Source organism: Haemorhous mexicanus, chromosome 1 (genome assembly GCF_027477595.1).
Source record: "Haemorhous mexicanus isolate bHaeMex1 chromosome 1, bHaeMex1.pri, whole genome shotgun sequence".
Taxonomy (NCBI): Eukaryota; Metazoa; Chordata; class Aves; order Passeriformes; family Fringillidae; genus Haemorhous; species Haemorhous mexicanus.
In genome coordinates, this window is record NC_082341.1 from 17774036 (window position 1) to 17795161 (window position 21126).

The 21126-nt window shown below is 41.4% G+C and overlaps 1 protein-coding gene across 11 annotated transcripts in view; it reads right to left on the bottom strand.

The window, feature by feature from the left end:
* Positions 1-21126, bottom strand: part of KIAA1217 (KIAA1217 ortholog) — a 338974-nt gene that overhangs the window by 194827 nt on the left and 123021 nt on the right. The window contains exon 1 of one of the 11 annotated variants that reach the window (XM_059841689.1): positions 6552-6659. The exons of the other annotated variants lie outside the window; for them this stretch is intronic. The gene's annotated coding sequence lies outside the window, so the exon portion shown is untranslated. Of the gene's footprint in view, positions 1-6551; positions 6660-21126 lie in introns of those variants that run through there. 11 annotated transcript variants of the gene reach the window in all.

The following is a 21126-nucleotide window of genomic DNA, read 5'->3' on the forward strand; positions in this document are numbered from 1 at the left end:
AAGTGATAAAAAAAACTATCACAAAATCTTCACAGGTGTGGCACACACACAGTTGGTAACACCTTGCATAAGCAACCTTTGGATACTGTGGTTTGTGTAGAGCAGCCAAATCTGTCCTCTGCTGGAGAGCAGGGCTCTGCACATGGCCCTGCAAAGGGGGCTGCAGGCTGGCAGGTGCACTGCTTGTTCTGGAGATGTTTCACACCCATCTGCACTATTGGCACTGCAAATGACAGAAAATAAGAGTGCTCTTTTCTAGCTGACAGGACTTCTCCTTAGATACCACCAAAGAATCCCATTCCTTCCTTCTTTTGAAGGGAAGCCACCCTGCCACACCTCACTTAGTCTCAGCCATAAAAAAATCCAAGGAAATATCCACCTAGCATCCACTTAGTAACTACAGAGGTGAAAGAGGAACTACTGAAGGTAATTCACTGCACTGAATCTAGACCCCTATTTTAAGATAGGGTGAATTAGACTCCTGAGACACCTCTCCATGACTGTACAGCAGCACACACATTCAACTAAATGCCCAGCACATACAGGGGCAAATATTACAGAGGCTGACTCTTGCATGCAGCACAGCAGAGCATTTATTGTTCAGTGGACAGCTCTCCACTGGAGGTAGTGGTCAACACTTGAAAACATTTGCACATATGACTTTTTGGATGGCATGACACTTCCTTAAATACTTCTGAGAATAAAATAAAATTATTTTTTTTATTTGAAAAAGCATGTACTCTCTATACATGGAAATATCTCCTAATACTCTTTCCAACATTTCCACAATGTTTTAGACAGCGAGTGATTCCCTTGTAGACTGTTTTTCTCAAGAGCCAAGGACACATTAAATCTAAATTTTAGGCTCATGTTCCAGATTCTCTGTATGAAGACTCTGCTATTTCTATTTTTGCCCAACACTTTTTGTCACACTGTTTTGCTGCCAGCAGACTAGACAATCAGTTTCTTAAACACTTCTCTCTTGAAACAAAACAATCCAACCCAGATCATATTCTGAGGAGACTCTCACTGCCATGAAATGCTGTTTTACAAGGCTGAGGACGGTCTGTCTTTCCCTTACACTACATTTCTGTTTGCAATCTCATACCAGATGGAGTTGTTGCATGATTCCTGTCCAGACTTTGAAAACCCAAGCATGAAGCCTGCTCTTAAAGCCTGTGTCAGTAACACTTCATGAGTGGTCGCTGTGGCTGTGCCAAAGGCTGCAAGCAGTGCTTCCTTCTACCCTCTGACCCCAATCCATGCAGGCACCCCCAGCTCTGCTGGGCTGCCTGGGGATCTCAGGGCTGTGCAGCACATGGCAGCACAGGAGAGGTAACACCTCTCTCACACAAACACACCTGTGCACCCTGCAAACTGCCTGCTCAGCTGCTGCCTCTCTCACCTCTTGGCTCATCATCTCCAGCATATTTTGCTGACAACATACTTTACTTCCCGAGAAACACAGGAAGAAAAGCTATTTATAGACCAAGGCATAGTTAGAAGGCTGTGTTTTTGAAGCTGTTGGTAGCTGGATAGAGTGGATAGCTGGTCTGGAGAGAGGCTGAGGGCTGGCCTGGGGAGTTACAGCAGCTGAAGGCTGTTCAGCACCAGCACACCACCACAGACAAGGAGAGAGAGCACCCACCTGCTGCAGGCATTAGGCTGCTGTCCCCTAAAACACAGAGCCCAGCAGCAGCCAGAGGGGGAATTTGCTTCCCATCTTGATACTTCATTTCAAGACTTGTCCTAGCCTTTCACTCTGGGCCATGACCTGACTGTGCTCAATGCCCTGCCAAGGAAATACAGGCAATTTTCGCAAAACTAAACAGTTTCATACCATGGAAAGTCCCAGAGCTTTGAGAAAATAGATTGATCTCCACCCATTGTCTATTTCAAAACTTCCTTCACAGCTTCAAATTACAGCCTTCTAATGAAAGTATGGGGAAATCAGATGAACAGAGAAATCAGACTTTGACAATAGAGATACTAACGACATGCAAACCACTTTTTAAAAAAAGTTCTTTTTAAAACTTTCATTTGTCTCTCATCCTCAATGAAACACAATGAGTCCCAAAAGAAGAACATGCAAAAACATGTCCTACAGGCTCCCTGTGGCTGGCAAGATTCCCATCTGAAAGTCCAGAAACTTAATCAGGCGTGGATAAGAAAAGTTAAAGCTATTCTTAGATGCTGCTTTGGAAACCACAAACTGATTTTGAACACAGAAGAGCAGAAGTCCTCCTTGAGAGTCCTGAAAGAATTTAAAATCTTCAGTCTTTTTCTAATAACTTATTTTCAGGGTGAAGCCTCAGGCTGTTGGCTCTCCCTACAGCCTCAAAACTGGCTAGACCACAAGAGATTCTGCTCCAAGCCATGACATAAGATTGATTAGCCACTTAAAACTCTATGTAAGATCTCAGAATAGGTCATAAGCAGAGGCACCTTTTACTCTGTAAAACCCATGACACTTGTTTTTGTAGCTACACAATGATGCAGGCACTCACACTTAGCACTCTGCACACATTGCAATGCCATCAGTGTAAACTGCCACATTCTGAAGGAAAATGAAACTTTTATAACTGCTTATTAGTTATTGAAGTTGATGTCTGGTTGAAAATAAGAACAAAACAAAATACAGAGTTTTAGACTAAATACAAACTGTAGTGCTGGCAGAATTTTGAACTGATCTGAAAAAATACCTGCCCATGGGATATCAAGCACTACTTCTTAATGTTACTGAATGTTCTTCACAGGAACAGTTAGATTTAAATCCCAACAAGGCATTACCCAAGGGATATATAGCTGATATACCCCCACAAACAAAACAAAACAAAAAAAAACCCCAAAAAACCTCCACCAAACCAAACAAAAACCAAACCAAACCAAACCAAAAAACCCAAAAAAACCCCAACACTTAAACTTGACTTGGCAAAGTCTTTACACATATTAGATAAAAGACGTAAAAAACAGATGCTTCTTCTTACCAGAAGCCAAGATCTTCTAATAACCCTCCAATTTGTTAATCAGCTAACATATGGCACTGCTTTAGCAAAACACACTATTTTGATTTTGGATTTACATGGTCAGTTTCCTACAAAACTATTGTCAAGATTTAACTACTGTTATATAACCTAGTAATTTTTATTCCTACACTTTGAATAAGTCAATAAGTACAAAGATATGAAGATAATCAATTTTAATCCAAACAAAATCTCATTTTTACATAGTTTTCAGTGATGATTAAATTTCCACTTAACCATGCTGAATCTCACCAATCTATAAAAATGACAACTTGCTACAAAATTATGACAAAAATTCTGTTGACTTTGACTTAAAACCCACTACGTTAAGTTTCTTAGGGCAAAGCAAAACTGTCAAGGCAAAATTTAGTGTAACTTCATAATATCTGCACAGGGTGGTTCTCAGACAGACATAACTTCATTAATGTGTTTTAACCTCTATTTTAAATACATAAGAAGCTTCACTGTCTCCTAAAATGACACCAGAATTTCCTTACACAGAATATACAACTTCTAAATATTATTAGGTTAAAAATTTAAAAATTTGCTTATTGGGTTTATTTTTTAATGAATGTTGTTCACTTAAATTAAAGTTTTAAATCAGTATTCCTCAGCTGATCTGGTCTCTCTCTGATTGTCACTGGCTTAATTTACCAATACTCAGCTGCTGGGCCAGAACACCTTCTGCCACCCCGACACAAATTCAGTGCCAGTCCAGTCACAATGTCACACACCTTGCACAAACCTACTGCCACCCAGTCTGGGTGCCAGGCTGTGGTTTCTGCTGCTCAGGTTCCCACTGGAAATGGGACCAGCCTGCTCTCCAAAGGCCTTTGGCAGACCCTGCTCACAGACCCCAGCAGCTGCTCCCCCAGCTGAGCTGCTTGCACAACTCCAAGTGGTTTTTGCCCCACAGTCAGGAAGCTTTGGCTGCCCAGGGTCTCTCTGCAGTGCCAGGGCTCCTCCACAGCCCCAGCTGTGCCACACCTGGCCAGGGCCACTGGCCAAGGTGCCCAGGTGTGGGGCACTGGGTGCTCCAGGTTCTGCAGCCAGAGGCTCCAGTGTTTTCCTGTGTCACCCTCCAGCTGAGGTGACATCAGAACAGCCCTGCTCAGAGCATGGATGGAAGGGAACGACTGCCTCTGCCCAGACAAGAAAACTGAGCAAGGAAGTTTGGCAGAGAAGGTCTATGACACAGTAAAGCTCATGGAGAAAGCTTAGGAAGGCATTTATGTTTCATGTTTGCTATTTAAATTAAAGATAGGCAGTTTTGGATATGTATCCATATTCTGCAGTTTGAGGCCATTAGGAGGGCTTGTTGTTTGGCTGTTTTTTAATGCTTTTTACCATCTGACACAGATGTAGCCCAATTTGAAAAACACTTTCAAAGTACTTGCATATGGAAGCTTGTTTACAAGTACAAAAAGAATTGCCTTACAATGCCACTTCTCAGCACTGGACATGACAATGCGTTCAGCTCTATTTAAAGGAAGAGAGAGTTCTAAAATTTCTGAATATCTGAAACACACTAAAAGCACCCAGCATGCTTTTCAGCAAATTAACAATTTTTTTCTGTATTTTCAATGGCAGATTAAAAATGAAAGCTGAGCATGTGAATCCCTGAAATTTTTCTAACATTTGGTTTAAAAGTTTAAATCTGGGTTTTTACTTGCAAGAAATACAAGGCACAAAGTTACAGGAAAATGAAGTGCTTTAAGAAAAATGAAATAAGAGAATGCCATAACCTTCAGTTATTTGATACTATTCAAAATTGTATAAATTTATAGAGACTGGAAGACAGATATTCTTAAGTTATTAATTATTAAACTTTGAACTATCCCATATATACACCTGTATTCACAGTAACACAATGCTACAACTCTATGTTTCACAGCATATATCTCCCTCTCTAAATTGCTCATCATCAATTAAATTATAAACTCTATCAAGACACACAAGAATTTCCTGCACAGTGTGTGATAAAATGGTCCAATGAATTCTGCTGTGAGTTTCAGGCTATTACTCATAATATAATAAATGATACTTTAAAATGCATTGCAGAAATTCTCTCTCAGTTAAATACTTGATTTTCACTTAAATGTAGCAATACTCTTCTGAAACAGAGTCATGACTGCAATGAACATTAAGAGTTTCACATGCTGGCACACATATCTGACAGAGATCTTTAAGAAATTCAAAGCAGGTTATACTGTCTGCAGAAGATAAAAGTCCCACCTGGCCAAGTCCCAAAAGAGATCATGGGATAGGATGAGATACTCAGTGCTGGAATGTGTCTTTTCTGAAAGGCTAGCACGTACATGGTGGGGACAGTGTGAGGGTGTGAGGGTGGCTCACCTGGGTATACAAGCAGTTTCATGAGCAAACTCACACCTGCAGCAACATTCTTGGCTTGAAAGGGGTTGCAGAGAACACTTGATAAATTACCTGGCAGAAGGTGTTTCTACAATCTCCAGCTTATTTTAAAAAAAATTCTTTTCTTTGAGTGTTGCTGCCTAAAAATTCAAGAGTTTGCTTACCAAACCTCAGTTCCTATGGGTGGCAAAAGGAAAAAAAAAAGTGAATTTTCAGCAGTGTGAGACTTTTGGGGTGCAGAGCCTCTTTGGCTTTTGTATAACAGCTCCTACAAGGAGCCCATAAACAGCAGTGGAATAGCTGCCACTGGAATAAGGACAAATTTCCTACTGACAGCTGAGGAGCAGCAGGGAGGCACAGACAGGTCCTGGGCTTTGTTCTACTGCACCCAGGCTGCCTCCCTGCATCAGCCCTGTGGGGAAAGAGCAGAGGGCAAGGGGGCTTTGGGGGGTCCCACTGTGCTTGAGCACAGCTCACTGCATCAGGAGCACCCTCCTTGTGCAACGGAGGAGCACAAGGGCTTCCAGCGTGCCTCCACACCCAGGTCCACATGGCCACTGCTGCCAGAGTGACAGCACACACTTCTGGATGAAGCACAGAATTAGGTATGCCTTGAACACTGCACTGTTTCTGACTGGAGCAGAAGAGAAATGCATCTAGACAAACATTCTCCTCTGCTCACCTAGGGTATCTAACTCTGCCTTGAAGGAGGTTTGGATTGCTCTACTGTTGATATTTAAACAGAACCCTCGATTCTGAATTGTTGGTGGAGGTACCCTAAAGCTATCAGAAACATCTGAAAAGATAACAACATTATAGATTTGTGGATGGGCAAAATTACCTCTGTCTTGTAATCCAAGACCCTGGATAATGAAATGCACAGCTGGTGTCTCTCAGAGGTACTCCAGCAGCTTAGACTGGTGCTTTGCTATACAAGCAGTAGCAGACCTGCTGTTGTTTTCTTTTCTTACTGAACATTTCACCCTTGCTGTATCAGCAAATTAGTATCTACTGAGTTCAAAGCTATTACACAATACTCACAGTCCCTCCCCCTTTACAAAGAAGATAAAAAATACTATGTTTAAAATACAATTAAATTTCTCGATAATAACAAGATGTATGAAATCAAAACTTCATTTAAATGTTTTAACTTACTGAACTATTCTCCTCCTCCAGAAGAGCGTTCTGCACCAGTTATTAGGAACAAGAAGGGAATTTCCTCCTCCTCAGACTATTCTTGAAATAGATTGCAGTAAGTCTTCCTTTCCAACCCCAGCCTTCAACAGCAAAAGGAAGCAACTCTCAATCTACCGGCAGGAACAACCTCACAAACTAAAAAAAACCCAACCAAACAACTCCCATCCCGAAATTTTGACGATCACTTTATTAAATGTCAGCAAAGACATTTCAGAAGGAAGATCTCTGTGAGTTGTTTTAAAAGACTTTCTACTGCAGAAACCTAAATCACAGCATAATGCTTGCTTGTCTTGCCTTGCAAGTCCGGAAAGCTCTTTGTTAAGATCACTTGCAGTAAGGAAATAAGTTTTCACTCACTCTCTGTGTGTATTTTTGTAAGCCAGTCTTGTAAACAAACCAGTGATAGTTTCTGGATGCCAACAGAGGACAGATTGCCTTTGCCATGAATGTTAAATGAAAATTTCTACATCAGCCCCACACAGCCTTGCAAGATTTGGGAATTCACTCCATATGGCAGGGTCAACAGTCAGAAGACAGACAATGACAAAAAGGTTCAGGTGGCATCAGACTCCTGACAACTTTATTGTCATTAATTGCAAGGAAAAGGCAAAATATGTAGCAAGCGGCTGTATAAATGTGCACTGCACAGCACGGAACAATCTCATTTCAAGATCTCAATTAAGTGGAACCCAAATCAATAGCTGAAGCATATGCTAGACCCTGAGATCGGCCTTGGTACAGCAATGATGAAAGGTGGGCATCAGCTGAATTCAACTGAGAAAATAGAGGGTCCTTTGGTTTCAGGGTGTGTTTGGGTTTGCTGGGTTTTCTTAAAGATAGTGTTCTCTGTCTCTTCTTCACCTCTTCAGCCTGGAACACCTCCCCTCCTCTCTTATAGGCCAAAGAAAAGGGCTTTGCACAACAGCTTGCTGAACTCCCTCTCAGAGGTTCAGAGGATAGAGATATCATTAAGGGATTTTGGAAGCGAGATTGATGCTGCAGCCTCAGCATCCTAAGAAAGGTGGAAGGCCAGAATTGTCCCTATCTAGTCCATGCTTCACCCTGGGATCTGATACAAAATCTTGAAAATTCAGCTGTTCTGTGAGCACTTCAGCCATCACGACCTTCAAGGACACTTCTGTGGAAACTGTGTTAACAAAAAACATTCTCCACATGATTTTTATGTGGCATTGGATTGGTAATCACAGGCTTCTTCAATACAGCATACCACTCCTAGACTTAGCAATCCCTCACTCATATCTGACCTTGCTGCAGACTTGAAAAACAGAGAAACCGTGATCTAGCCTTTTAATACTAATATGTGAGCTGGAAGAACTGTAACAGCACAACAGAATCATCACCTTCCATAAAAAGCAAGAGACAAAGAAAGTCCTTCCTAGGACATACCTTCCCCCATCCTTGATCAATTTTAGACAATCTGATCAATGATCAGGAAGCTGAGAGTGCTCTGGACTCCTCTGTGAAGGTTTTATTTGCTGTATCAGGAGCCCAGGCTGCTCATTTAAGGGTTGAAGTTCCACGACTAGAAGTCAGTCATCTTTGAAAATAACAGACTGAACTAGAAATCATCACCTCACTGTAACAAAATGGCTTTTCACAATAGAAAATCACAAATTATGGGCAGATGCTCCATCAGTGCAAAAGAATCATCACAAACTGAAAACAGAAACTTGGAAAAACAAAGCATGCAGGAAATCCAGATAGAAAGGCGTTGGGGTCAACGTGACAGAGGAAAAGAGCTGAAATTGAAGGATACTCTACTGGGAAAAGCCTGAAGAAATACAGGAAAAATATTTCCACAAGTTTTCTGGCAAAGGAATCCTCTATTAGGAAGCAGGGAAATAAAAATGCTCCTGGGATATATGCAGAGAGAGGTGTTTGATAGCTCATGGCTACCTGCCATCTGATTAGCAGTGAATGCTCCTACCACAGAGGCAGGTATGAAAATGTGCTGATATACTGAAATTCTGTCCTAGGAAAGCATGTGGCAATACTTTTAATTGACACTGGCAATACTTGCACCTCCCAAAATGTCTATAAAATTTGTTACAGATTTATTCAGTTGATGATTTTTGTTTCATATGAGAACAAGGAGTGCCGTCTCAGAGTAATTAGGCTGCCATACCAAAATCCGTGTTCATTTAAATAGCAGACTAAATGCAAACAGATGCTGTCTTGATTTCTTATTTAAAGTCCAAGACAATGGTTCCCAAAGCAGGGTCTCAAACTATGTATGGCCTATTGCAGGGCTCAACAAAATTGAAATCTCATTTTACAGTGTCCAAAAAGCATTTTGGGGAATAAAGGGAATAAATTGCAGCTACCGTTTTTACACACATGAACTTTGCCTCTTTTTGGAAGAGAAATGGAAGGAGGATAGTAGCAGGACCCAATAAGAGGCTGCAGCTATTTTGTGTAAAATTGCTATTTAGCAGCGAAGGAAGTTTTTATAATGTTTTTTACCATATCCTCATTTTACTTGTCATGTTATCTCTGATTATGAAGTTACAGAAGGTAATACTTTTCTGTTAATACTTTTCTCTTTTTTAAATGAAAACCCATTCTGACTGTAGCCTCCTCTGTCCGAGTCACCCTGCACGCAGCCAAGGCGTAGGTGGGGAGAAGCAGCTGCTGCCAGGATCATACACCACAGCCTAAACAGAGACTCAGAACTTTCATTCCAGCTCTTCCAAAAACTTGGTGTGTCCCTGTTCTGCCTTAATTCCCTTCCAGGAAGTAGAGGTGTAGTCTGTGACAACTTGCTATTGCTGTGCATGTCTGTTTTTCTGCTACAGAAGCATCCTTTGAAGGTTTATCTTTGCACTCCTCACGAGTAGTCCCTTAAATAACCCACTGTCACACATTTCATGAGTGTCCTCTGCAGTGGTAATGTGTCAGTATCACTGGGGACATTTGTTTCAATGATGCAGATAATGCTTTTATCTCAGCTACACCATTATTAAAATCAATAAACTAATTCTTGTAATTCTGGTTTTGACAATCCTTATGACACAGAGAGTAAAAACTGTATACAGATACAATTCCATCTTCCAGACAAGCTGAGCCAGATCCAACGGGGAGTCAAAAGACGCCCAGAAGTTAGAGGAGAGCAGAGGCTTTCCCATATCCAACACACAGCAATCCTTCTCACACCTCCTTGCTTCTTGGAGCTCTGTCCTCTGCTCTCACAGCTGAGGTTTTCCCATCTCTATCAGCCTGATAACCAGCATCCAGGGCACTGCCCTAGCAAGAGGAAGCCAGGGACAAAACAGCACAGTCCAAGGTGACAAATACATGTGAACTTATGCTAGTTCTGTGGTGACAGAAGAGTACCTGGAGCACCTCTAGCTCAAGAGTAGATTAAGACCACAGGACAAGAACCCAGGTAGTGCTCAAATAGTGCTCAGGTAGCTCTGTTGGATTCATGACATTTCAAACAAATCCTGAGTGGTGCTGCTAGCTACCACTATCTCACTGCCTCTGCTGGAGCGTTTGGCATCCTAGAGGCAGGGAGCAGGTCTGATGCTGAAGACATGAGCATCAGTTGAGACTCAGCTGAACAAAGGCTGCTGAATGTCAGTAAAAAACAGTCACTCCTGTGGCCTTAAAAAGAGGTTTCTGAGATTACAAGCTTTTTAGAGTCATTTAACTTAAATTCTTATTCTGATCTGGCTGCATTCCCACAAAGACAAATTACAACAATTATTAAATTGGTATAAAAAAGCTACACAGCACTTGGAGTACTTTTGTCAAACTAACCAAGTAAAAAACTTGTAATTTAAGAACCCACTAAAACAGAACAAAGAGAGCTCCACCAATGGGTTCAAAAATAAGAAAAACAAAACATCAGAGAGACAGAAGGCTGGGAAGCTGCTTGTATTGGGTTTGCTAGGGAAGGTTTTGGTAGTGGGGAAACAGGGGGCTACAGGGCTGTCTTCCATGGGAAGCTGCCACAAGCTTTCCCCGTGTCTGACAGAGCCAATTCCAGCTGGCTCCGGGATGGACCCGCTCCTGGCCAAGGCTGAGCCCGTCAGCCAGGGTGGCTGTGCCTCTTGGATAATGTATTTAAGAAGGGGAAGGAAGTTATTGCACAGAAGCAATTGTGGCCAGAGAAGAGAAGAGTGAGAATACGTGAGACAATCAACTCTGAAGACACCAGTAAAGAAGAAGAGGAGGGAGGTGCTCCAAGAGCCAGAGCAGAGATTCCCCTGCAGCCCATGGTGAAGAAAGTGGTGAGGCAGGTTGTGTCCCTACAGCCCACAGAGGTCAGTGGGGAGCAGAGGTCCACCTGCAGCTCATGGAGAACCCCACAATGGAGCAGGTGGATGCCTGTGCTGGAGCAGGCTCCTGGCAGGACCGGGGGAGCCATGGAGGGAGGAGCCAACTCTGAAGCAGGTTTGCTGGCAGGACTTGGGACCCTGTGGGGGATCCATGCTGGAGAGGAGCTGAAGGACTGCAGCCTGTGGGAAAGACTCATGTCAGCTTGGTGGAGGACTATCTCTGCTGGGAGGGAGCCCATGCTGGAGCAGAGGAAGAGTGTGAGGAGTCCTCCCCCTGAGGAGGAAGCAGCAGCAGAAACAATGTGTGATGAACTGACTGTTACCCCCATTCCCAATCTCCCTGTGCTGCTGGCAGTGGGGGATAGAGAATCAGGAACAAAGATAAGCTTGGGAAGAGGGAAGGGTTGTGCATTAAGATGTAACTCCTCATTATCCTACTCTGATTTTTTTGTTTTATTTCGGCAATAAATTAGACTAATTTCCCCAAGCAGAGTCTGTTCTGTCTGGGATGGTACCTGGTGAGTGATATCTCCTGGTCCTTGTCTCAACCCACAAGCATTTCATTACATTTTCTCTCCCCTGCCCAGCTGAGGAGGGAAGTGATAAAGCAGTTTTGATGGGCTCCTGGCATTTAGCCAGGGTTGACCCACCACACTGCTTCATTAAAAAACAGTAAAATGAAAATTCATTACAGTGAAAAAGAAAAGCATTAATCTAAATATACAAGACTAATAGGAGAATATTTCTGTAATATTATAATAGTTTTACTGTGCTAATACACCTTTTTTAAATTAAGGATCATTGACTGGCAAAAGCTGAAAATTAGTAGTAAATATATGACCCAAAAAGGCAAATTACAAATAAAGAAGTGGTTACTTAAACTTCTAAAAAATATATATGCATTGCCTGAACTAGAATAGAAATTGTAGAATCATAGAATGGTTTGGTTTGGAAGGGACCTTTAAAGATCATCTAGTCTAGCCCCAAGAGCAGAATGGACACAAAAATGGACCTTTGAAAGACAGTGAAATGCAAGATAGGTGAACCTCTGAAAAGATCATAGTAAGGGCAGAGAGTTGTGGATTTTGATGCACAGAACTGCAACATCCTGAGGGTGAACAGTGGAGAAGAGGAAGAAGGTCTCACTGTAATTAAATTAATATAATAACCTCAGCTGTGCTATCTCTGAGATAGATTAGAATCAGGATTCCTATTGTAAATTCATCTCCCAAGAGAGAGCATGGGGGTAGTAGAGGAAAAAGGTGCTGTTCCTAAAATAAAGGGCTATTCTGGAATCAATCCATGTTGGTCAGAGAGAAAAGACAGCCAGGTGAAGCCATCTGATTTGGATGGATATGTGCATGACTCAGAGGAAACACACACAGCTCGGGGGAGTTTTCAAACATGAGGGACAAACTGAATGCACAGAACACCAGACTATCCTACTTACCCAGCTGCACAGGCAAATCTGAGTTGATTTGTTATTGTTACATGAAAATTTGCTGGGCTGTTACACACATGCTAAGAGTGTTGCAAACATTTAGCGCTTGAAGCCATGAATTTACCTCATGCGTGCACTGAAATACATCAGAAAAGTGCATGGCTCCATTTATGCTGTCTTCTTTTGCCTTTCCTACAAAACTGAGAAAAAAATATTGCTCTTAACAGAAATACATTGTCAGAGTTTGGAAGTAGATCTCAGAGAAAGCAACTCACCTCTTCAAGGGAGCAAAAGCCAACTAGTGAGAAGCAAAGGAAGAAGCAGCCACAAACACCTAAAAATAGAAAGTCCAGTAGGAAGTTCCCCTACAGAGATTTAATCTGCTATTGTACTCAGATCCTGGCATTAGGAGTTAAAATCGACAAGAAGCTATCATCTTTAATACATCATCTCCTTCCTACTGTTCTTTAAAGCAAAGAAGCTGATTAAACATCCTGCCACACTCCGGTAACCTTAACAGCACATTTCTCCATCTTGCTCTGAAAAAGGTCAGTCACATGTTAAATTGCTCTTCTTTGTGTGAATTTACACTCAGCACAGGACTAAGTCAATAAGGGCTGTACTTCTGATCTTTTCAACAAACCAAGCACTAAAAAGTAGGACATTGCATCTTATTTCAGAGAGATGGTAAAAATTCAAGTATTTCTTGCTCTTTTAAAAAGTTTGACTTCTACATTTGCTTACTGAAGATCCAGATTAACTAGTGTGGTATATTTTACTAGAATATGAATATCTCCTAAAGCACTAAAAAAGCAAACAGCTTTACCTTCGTTTTATAAAGCAGTAACGATCTTAAAGGTTATAACTTTATTGTTCCCTAAAATGTAAGTATACAATTCAGAAGAATGTTTTAAGGCGTTTAATGAAAAGAATAAAACAAAAAATATAAATGTGAAATTATTAGATATTAGCATATATTAGCATTCATTTTTTTTAAGAAGTAGTATCAATCCAAACACACTTCTCTAAACAGTTGAACTACTGACTAAAAAGATAATTTCTATACAACTGCCAAAATCCCATTTGTCAAAAAAATGTAATTATTCTGGGGAATACAGCAGTGGGATCTGGGAATTTTTGAGGTTCTTGCTGTTGCCTGACAATTCTTTACAGTTTTTGTGCCTTTGGATACCTGTTGAAGTTGGTAGGAAAACATGTTTGTTTTTTAAAGGCACAAGGTTGAAGGTTCTGCTGGATGATACTTTTCACATGAGACACCAAGGCATACGTTCCAAAGTATACTTATAACCACTTTCCTCTCACCCACATGAAAATAAAAACATTTGGCTTCTCTAGATTGTCATGGCAGCACAAAGGGTCAAAAAAACAGGGGGAATTTTGACCCAAAATTCCTGTGGGAGGACTTTCCCAAACATTTTCCTACACAGAGAAACAGGCTGGCTATTACATTTCCACCCTTTCAGTAGAGGAGGTGTTTCAAGTTGTAGAGGTCATTGTTCTTTGCACAGCAGAAATGCTACAATTCTGGCTAGGGAAAGGAATGATGGACCCAACAGCTTTCCAATATGTACAGTAAGTATGAAAATGAAGGTGATTTTTGCAAGTCTGTGAGTGTGATTCAACACCACCACTGCCCTTTGGGACAACAAGGGAGTTGGACTGGACAGAGGAAATCTCCTTCCACTTGTGGGCTCCCAAAAAAAGCAAGTTGCCAGAAGGTCAGAGCAGCACTTGTGGGCTAGGGAGCTCCAGCAGCCCCTAGCACCCTCTCTCCCTGTTAGCCCAGAAGGGCTACACCTGTGCCCAGCCCAGGGGCTGCCAGGCACTCTGCTCTCTGCAAAGCCAGGGGTGTTCCACAGATGAAGCTCTGGCATATTGTGCAGTACTGCTGGGTCACCAAATACAACCTGCAGAGTAACTGTGGTTAGCAGACATCCACACTCTGGGTTTTACAGGATCTGTCAAATGAAGATGAAAGGCAGTACTGACCTTCACCTCAACTCCCTTGGTTTTTTGTACTTCAAGTACAGCAATCTGGATGAGTAAATGGGTACACTCCATGTCACCCTGGAGTACATCAGCTGTGCTCTCACCTGCATCTAGAATGTAACCAAAACCTTTAAACTCCACTCCCCTTTCCCTTCTCTGTGGGCTTTAAAGCAGTAAAAGGTACCATGCTTTGGTACCACTGTTAGTTTGTTCCCTTGGTATCAGTGACAGTAAAAAAAGGACAGGCAATTATTTACGGCTATCCGCTGTTAAAGTGCACACAGAACTCCTGATTGCAGAGGAAGCATGAACCCCTTCCTCACAGGATAAAAAGACAATATATCACAATCTGAATACACAATGCACTTATTGCTCTTAGTATTTGCACCTGGTAACCTTTGAATCTAATAATATAACCTTAATATTCTATAATAGAGGGCTAATAGAGAATTTCTTTAATATGCAAACAAAAGAAACCAATTCTGTCATGTGAAACAACTGTTCAAGATACCTCTGGAGCATCAATTTTTTTATTGTTTCACAAAAAGATGCACAGAACCACAGAACTTCTGTTGTTCTCCTTGCTATACACACACAGAGCCCAGAGACATTGGGCACTCATGCACTAAGCACAAGAGGTGACAGCACCTCTGGGAACTCCCTCACAGAATGACAAGAGAGAGAGTCTACAAGAGCCTACCAGTTAGGAAATTAGGTGAACCAAATGTGTCAGAGAGGAGCAAATGAAAGGTGGCTTTCTTGCAGCCACAGTTGCTGGGAATGCAAGGACCACTTGCACAAGAAGGACCAACCTACCCCACACAGCTCCCACCAGGACCATGAGGTTTTTCTGCAATGGAGGAGTTTCAACATGTAAAAAAACCCTTAGATTTATTTGATTTTAATTCTGGGCTTCCAAGACATAAGCCATAGTTTTATGAATTTTAACTTGTTATGAGGTGACATAAAAATATAAAAGAAGACATCCCTTCTTCCCTCAGCAGCTCACTTCCAGTCCCTGTCCCCATAAACCTCTCCACAGCCACACACTGAACCATGACAGCTCAGGGAAGTGACCCTGCTGAAACTAACCTTAAAAGAAATATCTCCTCTTCTTTTCTTTCTCTGGGTTGGAGGTTTCACTGCAAAGCATAACTCACACTGAGACTCTATTAGAAAGGAGGAAATGATTAATTGTATATTGGGTTAATTACTAAAAGAGTGACTTGGTAAACATATTATTCCATCTACTCTATTGGAAAGCTAACCACAATTTCCCCCACCAATTCCAGTAACAATCTGAATACCTTTTTATGCTTTAAGTAAATTTCAATTTTCTTTGATACTATGTCTGTCAGGGACACTTAGTCGGTGTGCTGAACATGAGGCACAGAAGATAATTACTTTGCTCTACTTGGCAGAGGTAGCCTATAGGTATGCTGGTCTCACTACATCCAATCTCATCTAGTCTTGAAAGCAAAGAGGTCCTGAACATGTTCAAGTCAGACTGAGAGTTCTAACCCCCCCCCCAAAAAGTGCAGCCACTTTTGGTGCAACATATGGCAGCAATCCTGTGTAACCAACATGTACAATAATTGTTCAGAGGAAGAATGAAGATCTCTGCTTGAAACTGAAGAGAGATTTATCCCACAAAAGTATGCAGCACAACATTACCCAAAGTGGAACAAAGGCAGGGTATCAGTATTCAAGTGTTATGGGAACTTTAACAGGGAAGGGTCAGGGATTTGATGTGATGTCCACGTGAAATGCCAGTTACAGTTTGCACAGTGCCATCAGACAGACAATACAGTTTTGCTGAGAAACTATTAATTTAATATTATGGAAGCAAAATATTAAGCTATGAGGTTCCATTATACTCAGAGCCTTTGACCCTGGTTTATCCTGGAGTTCAAGCCCTGATAATCTATGTGCTTGAAGCTTCTTGGTGGATAATGGAAAATTCTGCTCCATTTCCTCTGGGACTTCATGCTCATTAGTCACAGCATACCAATTAAAAGCTTTGTTAGAAAACCAGAGGAATGTGACACAGCACATGTACAAACCAGGAAGCTTCATTCACATATAGCATGGATGAATGGCTCTGTATGGAAAGCCAAGCACTGCATTAGCAGGTCGTGTGCATCAGCCTGCAAGATCAACAAAAGACATGCAAAAAATTTTAAGTCAGCACTCTCACTAAGCAACGAATTTTCATTTTGAACAATGGGAGTTACAGTATTTTTCACAGCCCACACCTTCTATCTAACCAAAGGTAAAATATTTTAAAAGTTGAGTTTTCTTACTTTGCTAATTTGGCAATTATCTAGCAGGAAATCACTAAACATCATCAGCTACCAACCAGATTCTTTTGCTAACCCTCAGAGGTGAAGCTAGGGTTAGTGCCCTGGCAAGCTACTTATGACTAGAATAACAACCATTTTCAAAAGGGATTATTGCCACTGTGAACCACTGTCAAGTATCTGTAACAGCAATTCTCAATTAAGGAAAGAATAGGACTCAGCGTCTGTGCTCTGATCATGCAGTTAATAACTGACTCTGCCTCAATCAAAACAAAAGTGGGATTTAACATGCAGATTGATTTTTGCAACAGTTCGTGTTACCATCCCATGCTCAATCTTTTATTACAGAATTTAAAAAATAACGGTCAGCCATAGTGGTAAAAACTTCAATTTGCTACATTTTATTAACCCTTTAAGGCTATCCCAGCATTTCCCCCACAGGGAACAAGCTGCTCCCAGGAGGTTTTAGGGTTAACATCTTCCACTGATAGCATGCTATAAACCCAGAAGAGGCAATAGCTCTACCTTTCAACTTCTATTTTTATTTCTACATTTCAAATGCAGAATAATAGAGATGTTTAGCATATTTCTTATATTATAGACAGAATACTTTGTAAAAGATGCCATCTGTGACAGAGATGATCACATTAGAGTTTATTCCTCCTCCAGCACACTGGGAACATCGCTTTTTTTCCTGTCCTTTTTCTTACCAGCACACCCTTTATCCTTGGGGATGGCAACTCACCAGATGGGGCCAAAAGCCAAGGCAGTGACCACACTCCCAGCACCTCTGCAGCTCCCACTTTGCCCTGGGGGTCTAGGTCCTGGCAAGGGACAGGGACAGCTCTTGCCCCATCTGACCAGCACAGTGCCAGGAGGTGGCCATGGGGAAAGAGGCAAGAAATGATCTTGTTCTTTCTCACCTGAGCATCAGCAAAAATTGTTGGCTATGGCCATTGGTCCCACCAAGCATAGAAGAAGCCAGACTTCACTCTTAAAAGCTGCTCCTTACAGAAATCTTAACTCAGTATCCTTTCTTTTCACCTACAAGTAATTGTGTCTAAATCTGGGAGCACTTAAACTAAATAATTGTTCATATTGTATGAAGGAAATGCCCACTTGGGCAAACCACCTCTCCTCCCCTCCCAGTTTACAAATCCTCACTGTCAGGAGTGGTGGCACTGTGCTGCCTCACTGAAGGAAGGGGCCCTGCTGGGCTCAGAATTCCTTGGGGTCGGGTTGAAATGTCATCAAGCACTGCAGAGCACAGCCCCACTGCACTGCAGGCCCTCCCACCTCCACACCTGGCAGGGACCCAGGAGAATCTCATGATGACTTGAGAAGGGAATGGCATCTGCTCCCTCCCCAGGTGCCAGAGGAAAGGTGGGAGCAAACCCGGGCTGACTCAAAGAGAAGCTATGAAGGCAAACTGAGTTAACAGAATGGCTCCTTCTCCTTCCCCAGAGCCTCCCAGCCACAACTGAGACTTTCTCTTTGAAAGGCTGTGGTTTTCCTCACATTTAGATCTGGGGTGAAGCTGCTCAATGGTGTACTTAGTGAAGGTAGAAATACAACATGAGAAATGAAATTACAAATACCCGGCTTCTTTTATGAATTCAAAGAACAGGATTAAAGCTGCTCAGAACACCTATTTCTTTTTTCAGTTTTCACAGAGCTTTTATTAAAAATCTATATCCTGCTTGGAAGATGTGAGGAGACAGAGTAGAAGCTCTATGGTGTTTTGAACCTAAAGAGCTAAAATGTCTCTCAGTTTAGCAGAGCCCTGCATCCATAGCCCCACTAAAATACAGAATAAATTTTAGATTCTTCATTTGCTTTTTGGATTTTGAGCATTTAGGTTACAGGCAGGTAATATTTGCACCATTTTCATTTTGTAATTCTAATGCTGAGAGTCTTTTTTCTTTTCCTGGAAGAAGAAAAGGTTTAAATTTGAGGTTAAAATTTGCATTTAGGATTCCAGGAGCTGGAACACCAAGAAAATCTAAAACTGGAAAAAGACATGAGACTTTTTTTTAAATCAATGTCTAAGGCGGTTTACCTCTAACTATATGGGTTTACAGTCATACTAAATAAATTAAAAAGAAATTAATTTTTAAAAAATCCTTTCCCCATCATCTCTTTTTCTAGATGAGTCTGATGCCTGCTAACACACCATCCTAAAGTTAAATAGTTTTAGTAAGATAATTTTTTCTGAAATAGTTTTAGTAAGATAATTTTTTTCTTAATGTTCACCAGGGCAGCTCACAGTCTCTCACTAAAGCAAAGTATCTACTCTTTTATTACTCTAATTTTTCAAGTTGCCTTTGTACTTTATGGATACAGCTGCATGTAAAACACCATTATCTGAAGAGAGTTTTACTCTCATTCAATGACACATGAAGCGTATTCTCTTTTTAAATGGAATGATATTTTAGTGTAACTGAAAATAATTGAAAAACTACCAGTATGTGCCTATTACTCTAATCACCTACTTTAAAAAATCATGGAAATAAATTATTTATGGATAAGTGGAACAGAAAGACAGGATTTTGGTTCAGATACCTGCTTACAGCCCATAACATAAAAGTTAATTAAAACCACCCAAAATACATGTATATAGACAGATATAAGTAATTTATCTATTTTCATCATGAGAAAAATGAAAATAAATTTCAATACTAAAACAAAAGTAAACTCTGAATCAATAAAATAATTCTTCCCTGTACAGGCAAAGTATTTCACATTTTATTTACAGTAGCAGAAGTCCAAAGAAAATACTTCCTCCTAATTTTCTTGTTAAAATAATCCAGATTTTCCAGTTAACAAACAATTCCAAAGCACTTGAAAGTTATTTGGTGAGAATTTTTTCCTTAGGGGATTATTGAAATCTCTTGAGCTTTCTCCATTCTTCTACATTTCTCATCATACCCCATTCTATCTTAAAAAAAACCCAGAACTTTTATTAAAAATGCATATATTTCTCATGGATAAAAATTTAAGGCAGCAGAATCCCCCTGAGCCTTTGAACAGATCCCTTGTACTCCCAGTAACATTTATCACCACTTCACTCACATATGTCACAGCAGTGTGAGGACGTCTGAAGGAAAAGGAAAGGAGCTTTGAATTTGTGTGTGCTCAAGGGCTTCCTGCTCCAGGCTCCCTGCTGAGGCCCAGATTCCAGGGGTGAGGAACTGACTTGCTCATGGTGTCCGTTTGCAGGCACCCAGAGCAGGAGGGAGGGATGCACACCCAGCAGTTGAGGGATGTGCTGGCCGCCTTGCCAGGCCATCCCCAGTCCCAGCCATGCTCATCCTCAATGCCAAAGGATCACTTTCTACCTTCTAATTTTCCACATTCCACATCCTAATTTCCACATTCTTCCAACCACATTTCAGTTTATAGAAACACATACAGTTACCTGTGGTGCACCTAGAGTCTGTGCTTAGCTGTTTCTCTTCTTTCCTGTCCACAGACATCTGTCCTTCCCCTCTATCCTTATCTAAGATAAGCAGCTTCAGTTTACACACTCAGTACCTTGCAAAAGCATAGTCTGGAAAATGAATTCTTTAAAGGATTAATATTTTTTCCCCTCTCATCACAAATATGTTTCTGCTTCTGTAGACAGCATGTTCCGCTTTGCAGACAGAGGGGGCACTGCCTGCTCTGGCAAGAGCATTCCTCTTCCGTACAAAAGGAAAACTGCACACAGCCCAGTCAGGAATAATTCTTTCACCAAAGTAACAAGGTCAGTCATATTGATGAGGCCATCTGCAGGCAAACCAGGGTGAAAAACCTCTCCTTGCCTGCCTTTGATTTCCTGGGGCAGTGCAATGGAAACCCTTGCAAGAGGCTCTGAGTCCTGAAGGTGCTCATTTCACACTATCTCATAGAAGCATCCTGTGAGTGCAAGAATTAGTAATTTTCCCCTTGAGGAGTCAGATAAATCCCTTCCCTTCTAAATTTGTCAAAGGCTTCTTCCCTAGCATCGGCCTCCTGTGTCACACATGGACTCCTCTGCTTCTTGACTGCCCAGTGCAGGGGCATGAAAAGCATCCATTCAGCCACTCAGATAACTTTGAAGGGCAACCAACTTTATATTATGCAAAAACTGGGAAAAAATGGGCTAACTTTCCCACCCCTTATTTTAAGGAAGATGTGGTCTTCTGGCCTTCACAGCACTCAAGCTGACTGTGTTATTTCTACAGCCACAGACTTGGCCATCAAAGCATTAAATTTTCATCCTCAGGACCACATTCATTCACTCTCACTTCATCCAAATATAGACAGTGGTCTATCACAAAATTAGAAGAAAGAAAAATACGCAGAGACAACAGGAGAAACAGCATAAACTAAAGCCAGACACAGTGAGGCAGCAAAGGGAAATAAAAGCTTGTTACAATGGGGAGTATAGGAGGTGAGAAAGCTGAGGGGGGGCAAAGGAAAGGTAAGAGAGTAAGACAAAGTGAAGCTAAAGGAAAGAA